Source organism: Bufo gargarizans, chromosome 2, assembly GCF_014858855.1.
Source record: "Bufo gargarizans isolate SCDJY-AF-19 chromosome 2, ASM1485885v1, whole genome shotgun sequence".
Taxonomy (NCBI): domain Eukaryota; kingdom Metazoa; phylum Chordata; class Amphibia; order Anura; family Bufonidae; genus Bufo; species Bufo gargarizans.
In genome coordinates, this window is record NC_058081.1 from 415,858,136 (window position 1) to 415,873,265 (window position 15,130).

The 15,130-nt window shown below is 41.9% G+C and overlaps 1 long non-coding RNA gene across 1 annotated transcript; it reads left to right on the forward strand.

Annotated features, from left to right (window-relative positions):
• The first annotated feature begins 6,731 nt into the window (after window positions 1-6,731).
• LOC122926416 lies at window positions 6,732-12,412 on the forward strand. The gene is made up of 3 exons (XR_006387666.1): window positions 6,732-6,971; window positions 8,004-8,052; window positions 12,273-12,412. It is a non-coding gene; the product is annotated as an uncharacterized LOC122926416 (long non-coding RNA).
• Window positions 12,413-15,130: the final 2,718 nt, after the last annotated feature.

The window sequence follows — 15,130 nt, forward strand, 5'->3', positions numbered from 1 at the left end:
AATTATATAAAGTTTCGCTATGTGTTTTGTAATAAAATTATGCACTCTTGGTCATCTCATTATTACATAAATTGAATAAAAATCATATTTTGAGCATCTTAAATTATCAATATTAGCTAACGAAATATTAATAATTTAAATATTATAATATCAAATTTAATTTGGTTATCAAAGGCAACTTAGAATATCTAATAGTATACAATTTTATACCCAACCAATTTCATTTTTAATAAAATTGTACTATACCCGACTAATTTCATTTTTAATAAAATTGTACTATTTTATTTTTTTCAGGTAAAAAAAATGCCTTTGTGTGTTATAAAACATTGTCTAAGCAAGACAGGAAAAGAGAGATCAGGCTGAATCAATTTGTCTACATCCCTTCCCAGCAGATCCAAATAGAATTAAAATATGGCTATTACAAAGCGGCCAAATATATGTCAACCTAGAACAAAGTGTTAAAACCATTTGTGAAGATAACAAGTCTAAAAAATACAGAATGTGCTCATTACATTTCTGTGAGGAAAGTTACAGGGCGACCAAAGTAGGAAAAACTTTGAAAAAGGACGCTATACCTACGTTATTCTCTACAGCGCAAGAAGGTGGAATTTTAATAGAAGAAGACTTGAAGAAAAAGAAGAGACAAAAAAAATAAAAAATGTGACAACTTCAAATGATAAATCCAGCCCGCCAAACACAGAAGTAGTTCAGGATAGTTATATGGATAACTCGGTTGATGGAAAAGTATCTGTTTCTACTCAAACTGATTTCACCTTACAAAGCCCTGTAGTAATTACAAACCAAACTCACGACCACACTTACCATACAATTCAATTACCTGAAAGTGCTTTTCGTTCACCAACAAATAGTTACAATCTTCATTCCGGTAAGCAAATTACAAGTACACTGATACAGGCAGTTATATCCGATTTCGAATCACCGTTGAAGAAAAAACAAATGTTGGATAAAGACCATGAAGATTTATTTTTGCCAGCCGAGGAGAACAATGATCCTTTGTCGCGGTTGACAGATTTGTTGGTTCCTTTAGAAGATTAATCTTTGATTTCACTGGATGAACCAACATTAGATGAAAATGATGAAGATATCAACCTGAAGAACTAAGTTTTAACAATTCAGATTTTGACGGTTTTTCATCGATAATGTACACCAAAGAACAACCAAAAAAGCCAGTGTTAATAGAATTAACAGAAGCAGAAATTGTGCAAGAAAGGAAATTCATTGTCTTTGAATCCTGCTTGGACAATCTTATCCGTAAAGTTAAATGTCAGTATTCGGATTGTAATTATCTTGTAAGTTCTTTTTCAAAATCTATTGAGGGATCCTCCGTAAGGATCAAAGCTAAGTGTTACCTAGGACATACATTTACAGTCCTTGAATCGCAGCCCAGAATATCTCGATACAGCTCTGGCAACTTATTGTTAGCCTTCTCTATTTTATTCACTGGCTTAAATTTCTTGACATTTTTGGTATGGTATGTATTTCAGAAAAATCTTACTACAGATATCAATCAAAATTTTGTTTCCAGCAATAGATCTGGCCTGGATTGAAGAACAATCACAAAACTTTGAAGAGTTAAAAAATAATCCCCTTTGCATTTCTGGAGATGGGCAATGTGACAGCCCAGGACACAATGCCAAATATTGTACCTACACTGTCATGGACAATATGACAGAGAAGATTATAGATTTTGAAGTTGTTCAGCGATCACAGTGTTCTTCCTCAGTAGCGATGGAGAAATATGCCTTTGAAATTACAATGGAAAGATTGCTTTCAAGGGGATACAAAATTTGTGTATTTGCCTCACATAGACACGTCGGAATACGAAAAAAAATGCGACAAGATTACTCCAATATTAATCACCAATTTGATGTCTGGCACTATGCCAAATCTCTAAGGAAAAAACTCACTGCAGCCAGCAAACAGAAGTTCTGCAAGGAAATTACACCTTGGATAAGATTGTTTTACATTTCTGGTGGTCAATCCAAACTTGCGGGGACGACGTAGAAAATTTGAAAGAAAGATGGATCTCTCTATTAAACCATGTAACAGACATACATGAATGGGACAGTCATATGTATAATCATTGTAGCCACGGTACATTGTTAATGGATAAAGAAGAAGAAAAAGTTATTTGGTTAAATCCCGAACATCAACCCTTTTTAAGCATTCAAAACATTGTAAGTAACAAAACCCTTTTGGATGATTTGAAACATCTTGTAAATAATTGTCATACTGGAAAATTAGAAAACTTTCACAGCTTGGTATTAAAATATAGGACAAAGAGGATTCACTTCATGATAGATGCGATGGAGGCAAGAACAAAGTTGGCTGCCCTCACCCACAATTATAACATAGGAAGAGAACTAGCCACCGTGAAATTTCCAAAAAGAAATACAGAACCTAAGGGCACCGTCAGAACAAAGCTATTTCTTCCAAAAACCCAAAGCAGGTGGTCGGTAAAAAATGTTTATGAAAAAATGGATGTAAAGTATCTAGAAGTCTTGACAATAAAAGTATTGAATTTATTGAACCAGAAAATACAATCACAATGGACTTCACGAACACCGACTCTACCACCCAATATTGCAAATATGGAGTGTCCAAACAAAGATAAAATCAAAAACAAACATATTATGCGATTCAGGAATTTATCAAGTGCAGTTGACAATATACATGTTATAATCATACAGTTCAGTAATTTTGTTAAAATCCAAATGATCTTATATGCCATGTGGTTTTAGGTTAGTGTTGCACACATCGTCACTTACTCTATATAATCCCCCTTCCCCCATTTCCTTTGCCTTGCGTCTCTTATCTCAAGAATGTTTCTTTGTTTAAGGCAGGAGAAGTAAATCCGTCCATCACAGAACGTTCTACTTAAATATTATCTGAATAAGGACTTAGAATCGGTGCAACCTTAGATTGATAGGATTGAACATGGGCACTTTCTTAACTAGTGGATTTGCAATTATTGGATCTAATCCAATGCTAGAGCCCTGTCTGTAAGATCTATAGATAACACACGTTAGTATCTTCACAGTCTGCAGAGCATTACCAATTACCAGCCTCCCCCCCCCCCCATATGGAGGGGGGTTGATTCCTCAGGGGGGGGTTTCAGTAAGAGCACATTCCAGAGAGAAAGCAGGAATAGTTCTTGTAGAACTACAGATAAGATAATGACTTTTGAATGTTACAGCAGATATGGTGGGGGAAGGGATGCCACATGGCAACTTCTTTGTTCTCTGTAGGATTCAAAATCCTCCATCTTGTAATAAGAAATGCTACTCATTTCTCCAACCCTCAATTTCTCCCAGTCACTTCCATGTTAGTATTTATAGTTCAAAGAATAAGTGAGACAATCGCTGTCAGGACTGGCTGTACTGCACTGAAATAGCGCCGACAAGACCTGTCAACTGATCAGTTGATTCGTATCTTAATGTCTCTCTATACTCTTTGGACCCCTATCGACTATTGTTGTTTCGGATCGCCACTTGCGTTCATATCTTCCGGGTCAGCAGATCACAGATCCTAGCCGAAAAAAATGGGGCGTATAACGATTCGCCACAAACGATTTTACACATTAACAGTAGTCAACCCAAAATACATCAATTTGACAATAACAGTGGGATATGACCGTACACGTACCACCCGGTCAGTATCTCACACAAACAGATAATCTTATCACTTCTAAAATACTTATACTATATATATATGAGAGTTAATCCAAGCTTGTAATCTTCTGTTCCCTGAACAGTATTTCTTCATAGTGCACTTTATTCCTAATGATATGGACGCCTCTTACAATCAACTTAGCTCCCTGAGCTATTGTATTTCTTCATAGTGCACTTATGATATGGACTCCCGGAGTCTCTTACAATCAACTTCAGCTCCCTGAGCTATAATTGCTTGTGCCCCAGACACAGCAATCTACCGAAATCATAAATAGATGGTTCAACTTACTTGGATGAGATTTTGGTCAGTGCCCCCAGGTCCAAGGAGGACAAAAATTGATGTCTTTCACTGTAGACCTGAGGATGAACCTCCCAATCCCGAAAACACTAACTAATAACACTCAATTGTCTTATATGAGTTGATTAATCACAGAGTGAAGACCAGAAGATATTGGAAAAAGTAATTCAATAGTGACAGACCATTAGCAATTCTGGGTGTGGTGTGGATATCTGTTTCCAGGAAAGCTGTGTTTGTCTGTACAAGTTTTGGAATGTAACAAAGAAATTGTGTGACTGGATTGAAAGATATATGATTCAGTGGAATGTGAATGAGTGTGGCTTTGAATTGTAAGAGGAGTTGAAAAATGTACGAAGACTGAGATGTTTTAGCAGAGCTGTGTGTGCAATTCAGTTTTTATGTATAAGGGCGTGGTTATGAGCTGTTTGTGAAAATGAGTACATTAAAATGTGAATAACATGCGCATTGAGAATTTTATTTTATTTTTCTTGGAAGTTTTTGGTTTTTATTGGTGCCAACGGCCTTGATCAAGCTGTACATTTTTATTTATTGAAGTCAATGAAAAGTTTTTATGGGCCTTTTTGTGTGTTCATGTCTGTATTGTCCGATCTGTTTGTTTCAATGTTTGGAGTTATGTGTTATATGTTAAGTGTTGTGCTTAACATCAGAGCTCTGTTCTTATGGGCAGCTGGGATACTAATGACAGACAGAAGGAGGATCACTGCGTCCGACTAAAAGGGGTGGACTTAGATGACTAAAGAGTGGGAGGAAAGAGAATCTGAGCCTTCTATGTGAATTAATGGGGTTTTGACAAAACCTTTCAAAACTGACTCACTACCACTCGAGACCATGGACAGGGAATACATCACAGATCATGTATTTAGCATTCTACTAGATTGCCCAGTCAGTCTGTTGGGGAGAGATTTGTTCATTAAGCTTGACTTGCAGGTATCAGCAAAGAATCAGGGCATAAGAGTACACTCAGGTCTTATTCCAATCTCTACACCGGGGTCACTGATTCTTGCAAACATACAGGACCACCCAGAACTTAATAACATTAATCCTGCATTATGGTCCTCAAATGAATATGACACAGGATTCATAGATTGCACACTTTACACAGCTACTGTGAAACCAGGTGTCATCTCAGTATATCAGAAACAATACCCGCTGTCAAAAGAGAAACCTGATGGACTTAGGCCAATGATAGAAGAATTCCTACAAAAGGGAATCCTGGAAGAGGTGATTTCACCCTACAGTACGCCCATGAATCCAGTGACAAAGGCAGATGGTACTACCCGCTTTGTACAGGATTTAAGGGGCATCAACAACATCATTGTGCCTAATAGCCCCTGTTGTACCTGATGTCACTCAATTATTATCTGCCATTCCAGCAGACGCTGTTTGGTTCAGTGTGATAGATCTGAAAAATGCATTATTTTCTATCCCAGTTGATAAGATAACCAGACTGCTTTTTGTTTTTTCCTTTGACAGACATCAACTGACCTGGTGCAGAATGCCCCAGGGATATGCTGATTCACCTGTAGTGTACAGCATGTTCCTCCAAGCAATGTTAAAACCATGGTACCCCCCCCCCCCCAAGGTTCTGTGCTGCTGCAATATGTCGATGATTTGTTACTGTGTAGCATGTCAGCGGAGGCCAGCATTCAGGATGGGTTATCACTGTTATTATGTGGTCACAAAGTGACACTTAAGAAAATGCAATGGTGTAAAATGCAGGTTGAATACATGGGCTTTGTCCTCACAGAAGGTGAAAGGAGAATCAGCGCAGAAAGAGTCGAGTCTATTGCGGGTTTGGTCACCCCGCACACCAGGAAAGAAATGTTGTCTTTCCTTGGTATGATAAACTACTGTAGACAATGGATTCCTGATTGCTCCTACTATGACAATGTTTTGAGGCAAGCCACTCTGGACGAAAATCCAGATTTGATTAAAAGGTCTTCTGAAATGTACAATGCATTTGATTATTTGAAATGTTTACTCATGTCGAGTCCAGGGCTGGGCCTCCCTGACTATAATATGCCCTTCCACATGTTTGCACGCCAAAATTGTAAAACCATGGCGGGTGTACAGACACAAGAAAACGGAGGCAAATTGCGTCTTTGTGCATTTTTTCTCAAAGGTAATGCCCACCCCTGTTCAAGGGATGCCGGCATGTCTGTGTTCTCTTGCAGCCTGTGCTATGATGGTAGAATTGCCAACATCTTTCACAATGTGACATGACACTATTTTGCACACCACTCATGATGTTGTGGGCCTACTCAAGGGCATCCACACTCAATACAGCAGGCAGCTGAGCTCATTACACTCACTAGGGCATGTATTTTACATACTGATAGTAGGTACACAGATGGGGTAGTGTGAGACCATGGTATGATTTGGCAGAGGAGAGGATTCACGGCAGCAGATGGTAAGGATCATGTCTCACAGGGCAATGCACTGGCAAATTAGGTGGCAAAACGAGTGGCCAAATGCAACCTCACAGGTTTGTGTAACCATTGGGGGATGCCATCTCTGGCACCTCCAACCCCTGAGATGTTGCAAATGCTTACTGATCTTCAGTGGTATGCCACTGAACAGGAACAGTAAGACTGGTGTTATCCAGTATTGCAGAAAAATCCTAAGACAGGATTATTCTGTAAAGAGGGGAAGCTATGCATTCCCCAACACAGTGCTTCCATCTTAATAGCACATTTCCACGGAGTAGGACTTAAATAGCATTGAGATACTCATGGGTAGGCCTTTCCCCACACCATGGGCAAGATGCCCCCTGGTAGTGCAGGAAGGGGACTTGGACCTGATCAGAGAGGAGTATGTTACTAATCTGATCAAGGTCCTCAGTAAAACTTGTAAGTCTCCTTCTCTTTCACAGGAACCAACCCATCCATTCCGGGTAGGCGACCAGGTGATGATCAAGATCTTAAAGAAGGGAAAGGAACCAGGAAGCTTCACCTACCGAGGTAGTCGCGATCACCAGAACAGCAGTCCTCACTGAACAGTCGCCCATGTGGATCCACTCGTTGTGATCGCTTCAATAGTGTGTCTCTGCTGTTGTCTACAATGTGTGCCCTCCCTTTTTGCCGTATGTAAAAATGTGGCCGAAAGAGGGGTACACTCAACATTCCTCTATACTCCAGTAGAGGTAGAAGAGGTAAACACAACCTCAACAAAGCCCGAGGATTATACTCCTGAAGGGTATATGGAATACCTAAAGGTTTATAAGCAAACCAAGGGAGAATAGAGAAAGAACCATATATAAGGCTCTAAATAGGGGATTGATGGGATATAGATAACTCCATTTTGTCTTATTTAAGCAAACGTGTATTATGGATTACATCTGACCAGTACATCTGTTTCAAGATCCCCCTTCCCCCTTTGGAATGTGAGAAACTTCCTGAGCGGTTTCAAGATTACCCATACATTCCTAAAGTTTGGATAGTTTCACCTTATAAGGTTATCATAGCTCTGATGCATGGTAGCCTATGTGTCCATACCTGATTGGTCAAATGCTGTTACTATGAGTCATCTATTATGTTAATGCAGAGCTCATGTGTATACATACTATAGGTTAAAATAAATGCTAACATATGATTGGATGTAAAGAAAGTTCAACCCCTCCTATATCAACTGTTGCTCCCCTGCAATTAAACTAGAGTGAATTGGAACAAGGCACATGTCTGTCATTCTTATTCACACTCCTGGCACCAGTACAAAGACTTAATCCAAGCTTACTACCGAGATCATTTACAGGGACACTAAGGTAAAGGGGTGGGTATTTTGCCCATCAATTAGTACTAACAGAAAATGATATGCTTTTTACGATAGTTTCATGTTCTTAGCCTTTTAAAATTTATATTTTATTATGTTGGTGTTATAGCATAAATTTGGTTGAATGTTTGTTAGATTTCAACATCTTAATGTTTTATTCCACAGAGTATAATCTTTACTTAAAAAACTGAAATAGCTCACAATTTTGTTTCGGTATATTTCAGAGTTCAAACTTCCATGATTGTCGACTATTTTGCTTCAAGTTTATGAAAGGTAAATAAAATGTATTCTTAATTTGTATAATTATTGTTCTTAAATTAGTGACTCCTATTTCTATGTTGTTAACCGCCTCCGGACCGCCTAAAGCAGATCTGCGGTCCGGAGGCGGCAGCTGTGCTCTCAACGACGCATATACGCGTCATCTCGCGATAGCTGAGATTTCCTGTAAATGCGCGCACACAGGCGAGCGCGTTCACAGGATCGGAAGGTAAGCGAGTGGATCTCCAGCCTGCCAGCGGCGATCGTTCGCTGGCAGGCTGGAGATGCGATTTTTTTTAACCCCTAACAGGTATATTAGACGCTGTTTTGATAACAGCGTCTAATATACCTGCTACCTGGTCCTCTGGTGGTCCCTTTTGTTTGGATCGACCACCAGAGGACACAGGTAGCTGTGTAAAGTCGCACCAACCACCACTACACTACACTACACCCCCCCTGTCACTTATGAACCCCTGATCACTTCATATAGACTCCCAGATCACCCCCCCCCCCCCCGTCATTGATCACCCCCCTGTCATTGATCACCCCCCTGTAAGGCTCCATTCAGACGTCCGTATGATTTTTACGGATCCACGGATACATGGATCGGATCCGCAAAACACATACGGACGTCTGAATGGAGCCTTACAGGGGGGTGATCAATGACAAGGGGGTAATCACCCATATAGACTTCCTGATCACCCCCCTGTCATTGATCACCCCCCTGTAAGGCTCCATTCAGACGTCCGTATGATTTTTTACGGATCCACAGATACATGGATCGGATCCGCAAAACACATACGGACGTCTGAATGGAGCCTTACAGGGGGGTGATCAATGACAAGGGGGTGATCACGCATATAGACTTCCTGATCACTTCCCTGTCATTGATCACCCCCCTGTCATTGATCACCCCCCTGTAAGGCTCCATTCAGACGTCCGTATGATTTTTACGGATCCACGAATACATGGATCGGATCCACAAAACGCATACGGACGTCTGAATGGAGCTTTACAGAGGGGGTGATCAATGACAAGGGGGTGATCACCCATATAGACTTCCTGATCACCCCCCTGTCATTGATCACCCCCCTGTAAGGCTCCATTCAGACGTCCGTATGATTTTTACGGATCCACAGATACATGGATCGGATCCGCAAAACACATACGGATGTCTGAATGGAGCCTTACAGGGGGGTGATCAATGACAAGGGGGTGATCACCCATATAGACTTCCTGATCACCCCCTGGTCATTGATCACCCCCCCTGTAAGGCTCCATTCAGACGTCCGTATGATTTTTACGGATACATGGATCGGATCTGCAAAACACATACGGACGTCTGAATGGAGCCTTACTGGGGGGTGATCAATGACAAGGGGGTGATCACCCATATAGAATTTCTGATCACCCCCCTGTCATTGATCACCCCCCTGTAAGGCTCCATTCAGACGTCCGTATGATTTTTACAGATCCACGTATACATGGATCGGATCCGCAAAACACATACGGACGTCTGAATGGAGCCTGACAGGGGGGTGATCACCCATATAGACTGCCTGATCACCCCCCTGTCATTGATCACCCCCCTGTAAGGCTCCATTCAGACGTCCGTATGCGTTTTGCAGATCTGATCCATGTATTTGTGGATCCATAAAAATCATACAGACGTCTGAATGGAGCCTTACAGGGGGGTGATCAATGGCAGGGGGTGATCACCCCATATAGACTCCCTGATCACCCCCTGTCATTGATCACCACCTGTAAGGCTCCATTCAGACATTTTTTTTGGCCCAAGTTAGCGGAAATTGTTTTTTTTTTTTTTTTTTTTTTTTTCTTACTAAGTCTCATATTCCACTAACTTGTGTCAAAAAATAAAATCTCACATGAACTCACCATACCCCTCACGGAATCCAAATGCGTGAAATTTTTTAGACATTTATATTCCAGACTTCTTCTCACGCTTTAGGGCCCCTAAAATGCCAGGGCTGTATAAATACCCCACATGTGACCCCATTTCGGAAAGAAGACACCCCAAGGTATTCCGTGAGGGGCATATTGAGTCCATGAAAGATTGAAATTTTTGTCCCAAGTTAGCGGAAAGGGAGATTTTGTGAGAAAATAAAAAAAAATCTATTTCCGCTAACTTGTACCAAAAAAAAAAAATTTTTATGAACTCGCCATGCCCCTCATTGAATACCTTGGTGTGTCTTCTTTCCAAAATGGGGTCACATGTGGGGTATTTACACTGCCCTGGCATTTTAGGGGCCCGAAAGCGTGAGAAGAAGTCTGGGATCCAAATGTCTAAAAATGCCCTCCTAAAAGGAATTTGGGCCGCTTTGCGCATCTAGGCTGCAAAAAAGTGTCACACATGTGGTATCGCCATACTCAGGAGAAGGGGAATGTGTATTGGGGTGTCATTTTACATATACCCATGCTGGATGAGATAATATCTTGGTCAAATGCCAACTTTGTGTAAAAAAATGGGAAAAGTTGTCTTTTGCCAAGATATTTCTCTCACCCAGCATGGGTATATGTAAAATGACACCCCAAAACACATTCCCCAACTTCTCCTGAGTACGGCGATACCAGATGTGTGACACTTTTTTGTAGCCTAGGTGGGCAAAGGGGCACACATTCCAAAGAGCACCTTTCGGATTTCACCGGTCATATTTTACAGATTTTGATTTCAAACTTCTTCTCACGCATCTGGGCCCCTAAAATTCTAGGGCAGTATAACTACCCCACAAGTGACCCCATTTTGGAAAGAAGACACCCCAAGGTATTCCGTGAGGGGCATGGCGAGTTCCTAGAATTTTTAATTTTTTGTCACAAGTTAGCGGAAAATGATGATTTTTTTTTTTCTTACAAAGTCTCATATTCCACTAACTTGTGACAAAAAAAAAAAATTCTAGGAACTCACCATGCCCCTCACGGAATCTTCTTTCCAAAATGGGGTCACTTGTGGGGTAGTTATACTGCCCTGGCAATTTAGGGGCCCTAATGTGTGCGAAGTAGTTTGAAATCAAAATCTGTAAAAAATGGCCGGTGAAATCCTAAAGGTGCTCTTTGGAATGTGTGCCCCTTTGCCCCTTGTTTTGGGGTGTCATTTTACATATACCCATGCTGGGTGAGATAAATATCTTGGTCAAATGCCAACTTTGTATAAAAAAAATGGGAAAAGTTGTCTTTTGCCAAGATATTTCTCTCACCCAGCATGGGTATATGTAAAATGACACCCCAAAACACATTCCCCAACTTCTCCTGAGTACGGCGATACCAGATGTGTGACACTTTTTTGTAGCCTAGGTGGGCAAAGGGGCACACATTCCAAAGAGCACCTTTCGGATTTCACCGGTCATATTTTACAGATTTTGATTTCAAACTTCTTCTCACGCATCTGGGCCCCTAAAATTCTAGGGCAGTATAACTACCCCACAAGTGACCCCATTTTGGAAAGAAGACACACCAAGGTATTTTGTGATGGGCATAGTGAGTTCATGGAAGTTTTTATTTTTTGTCACAAGTTAGTGGAATATGAGACTTTGTAAAAAAATAAAAATCATCATTTTCCGCTAACTTGTGACAAAAAATTAAAAGTTCTATGAACTCACTATGCCCATCAGTGAATACCTTAGGGTGTCTACTTTCCGAAATGGGGCAATTTGTGGGGTGTTTGTACTGTCTGGGCATTGTAGAACCTCAGGAAACATGACAGGTGCTCAGAAAGTCAGAGCTTCTTCAAAAAGCGGAAATTCACATTTTTGTACCATAGTTTGTAAACGCTATAACTTTTACCCAAACCATTTTTTTTACCCAAACATTTATTTTTTATCAAAGACATGTAGAACAATAAATTTTGCAAAAAATTTATATATGAATGTTGTTTTTTTGCTAAATTTTACAACTTAAAGTGAAAATTTTCATTTTTTTGCAAAAAATCGTTACATTTTGATTAATAACAAAAAAAGTTAAAATGTCAGCAGCAATGAAATACCACCAAATAAAAGCTCTATTAGTAAGAATAAAAGGAGGTAAAATTCATTTGGATGGTAAGTTGCATGACCGAGCAATAAACGGTGAAAGTAGTGTAGTGCAGAAGTGTAAAAAGTGGCCTGGTCATTAAGGGGGTTTCAGCTAGCGGGGTTGAAGTGGTTAAATAAAGTAATTATATAACTGATTAAAGTTATTAATGTGAATGAGATGTTTAATAAAATGTTTTCTTTATTTTACAGATTAACTACACATCCCGAAAGATTATTTTTGAAAATATTTATTCAAATTTATTCAGATAGAATACTTAAAATACACACAACAGTTATTTAACATTTATAATTACATTTTTTTTATTAGAGAAGAAATCTTCAAATTAAATGTTTGTGATTTGTAACGCAAGAATTTTGAAATTTATAACAAATAATTAAAGGCATTATGTCATCATATTTTAACACATAAAGTACACCATATGTACATGTATGTCCTGAAGAGTAGATGCTTTAGATGCCATTATTATGTTCCATATTGGCTCTATTTATTAACAAATTAGAATTTTGTAATATGTTAATGACTCACATAACATGCCCAAGGGGAGGTTAATACAGGGTGTATTAACCTCCTCAGGACCGCCGCACGCAGGGATGCGTCTTTGCGGCGGCCCTGTAATTCCTCCTGGACGCGCCGGCGCGTCATCTCGCGAGACGCAAGATTTCGGTCAGAGCCGGCCCGCGCATGTGCATTGCGGGCCGGCAAAGTTAAAGCACAATTTTGTCATCGGCCTGCCAGCCAATGATCGTCGCTGGCAGGCTGATGATTATCAAAAAATCAAATCAGAAGCCATCTAACACATTATGTTTATAAATATAATGTGTTAAATGGCTTCTCTGCTCCTCTGCTGGTCCTTTTTGTCGGTTGGTTCCAGCAGAGGAGCAGAAATCACAGTGAGTACACACCAAACACTACACTTAGCCCCAGATCACCCCAATTAACCCCTTGATCGCCCCTGTCTTTCACCTAGTGAAAGGGGGAAAAAGTGATCAGTGTAAACTGTCACTTTTTTTTCCCACTGGTATTGACTGATAGTTTTAGGATAGTTTAGGCCCCTTGGTTAGGTAGTTAGCGATCGTTTAGCGCCCAGCCCACCGCACCGCAGTTACTGATTCGCTGATTAGCGTATCGCTAATCGGCATTTGTACTGTTAGGCCCCTTTCACACGGGTGAGTTTTCCGTGCGGGTGTGATGCGTGCGGTTAACGTATTGCACCCGCACGGAATCCTGACCCATTCATTTCTATGGGGCTGTGCACATGAGCATTGATTTTCACGCATCACTTGTGCGTTGAGTGAAAATCGTAGCATGCTCTATATTGTGCGATTTTCACTTGACGCAGGCCCCATAGAAGTGAATGGGGTGCGTGAAAATCGCATAGCATTCTCAAGCAAGTGTGGATGCGTGCGATTTTCACGCATGGTTGCTAGGTTACAGTCTATTCACTGTATTATTTTCCCTTATAACATGGTTATAAGGGAAAATTGTCATGGTCTTACCTTCTTGCTGTTCTCCTTCGTTTGACATGTGCTGGCGGCCATCTTGGTTTCTGGGTTTCTTGTAGCCTCCCACCCGGCGGCTTCTCCTTCCCACTGGGAGGAGCTGGATGCCTAGCTCATATATATAGGAGGTCTGTGGCTTCAGTTCCTTGCTTGGTCCTCCTGTGTTCACATGCTTCTAAGACTGCTGCTGCTTCTGGTTCCTGATCCTGGCTTCGTCTGACTACCCTGCTGGTTCCTGATCCAGGCTTCGTCTGACTACCCTGCTGGTTCCTGATCCAGGCTTCGTCTGATTACCCTCCTGGTTCCTGACCTCTGGCTTTGCAAGACCCTGCTTCGGTTTAGCCATCCGTTTGGACTTTTGCCTTACAGCCGGATTTTCAATAAACCCTTCTTATTTCCACTTATCTCTTGTTGTACGTCTGGTTCATGGTTCCTTGACATTAGGACCAAGCCATGAATTCTGACGGTACAGGGCCATCCTCGCTACCCACGCTGGTTGCCAGACTTGATCAGCAGGATCACCTGTTGGGTCGGTTCGCTGTAGCGTTGCAAACCCTGCTTGAACGCACGGCTCATTTAGCTCCCGTTGCCGATGGGTCGGTTGTCGCTCCTGGGGCCGCTCCTACTGCCGCTCCGGTTGTTGCGCCAGAGTCTACCCCGACACCTGTTGCTGCGCCTGCAGTGTTTCGGGGTATGACCGGTTCTGCCCCCCTTCCACAGCGCTTTGGGGGAGAGCCAACTCAGTGCCGAGGTTTCCTTAACCAGGTGGGCATTTATTTCGAGTTGCTGCCACATGCCTTTCCTACTGAGAGATCAAAGGTAGGCTTCTTGATCTCGCTGCTCTCGGACAAGGCCTTGGCCTGGGCCAGCCCTTTATGGGAGAACAACAATCCGGTGGTTGCCGAGTTTTCCGGTTTTGTTGCTTCTCTTCGGAAGGTATTCGATGTGCCGGCTCGTGCTGCCTCTGCTGTGAAGCTCCTTATGTCCATCAGACAGGGTTCACGATCCGTAGCTGAATACGCCATTGAGTTTCGTACCCTGGCAGCAGAGGTGGGCTGGAATAATGAGGCTCTGGTCGCTGCTTTCTCTCATGGTCTCTCGGATGCCTTGAAGGATGAGGTTGCAGCTAAGGACCTACCAGTGGAGCTCGAGTCTCTTATTTCTTTCCTGATTTTGATTGACACCAGACTCAGGGAGAGACCTTCCTTTAAGGAGAGCCTGCGGAGGTCTCCTAACAGATTGGCGCCTACGTTTGCTGTCCCACCCGTGCCTCCCTCTCCTCCCACGCCTCCTGGGGATGACTTGTCTGGGGGTGAACCCATGCAGCTGGGGTTTGCTCGCCTGTCCGAGGGGGAGAGGGCACTCCGGAGACGCGAGGGCCGATGCATGTACTGTGGTCTCGGTGGGCATTTTCGGTTGGCATGCCCGAACCGTCCGGGAAACGCTCGCACCTGAGATCCTGTCGGGGGCAGATCTTGGGTGGAGTCTCCTCGTCCCCGGTTTCCCGTGTTGACAAACCACTGATTACTGTTGTCCTCTCCTGGGTC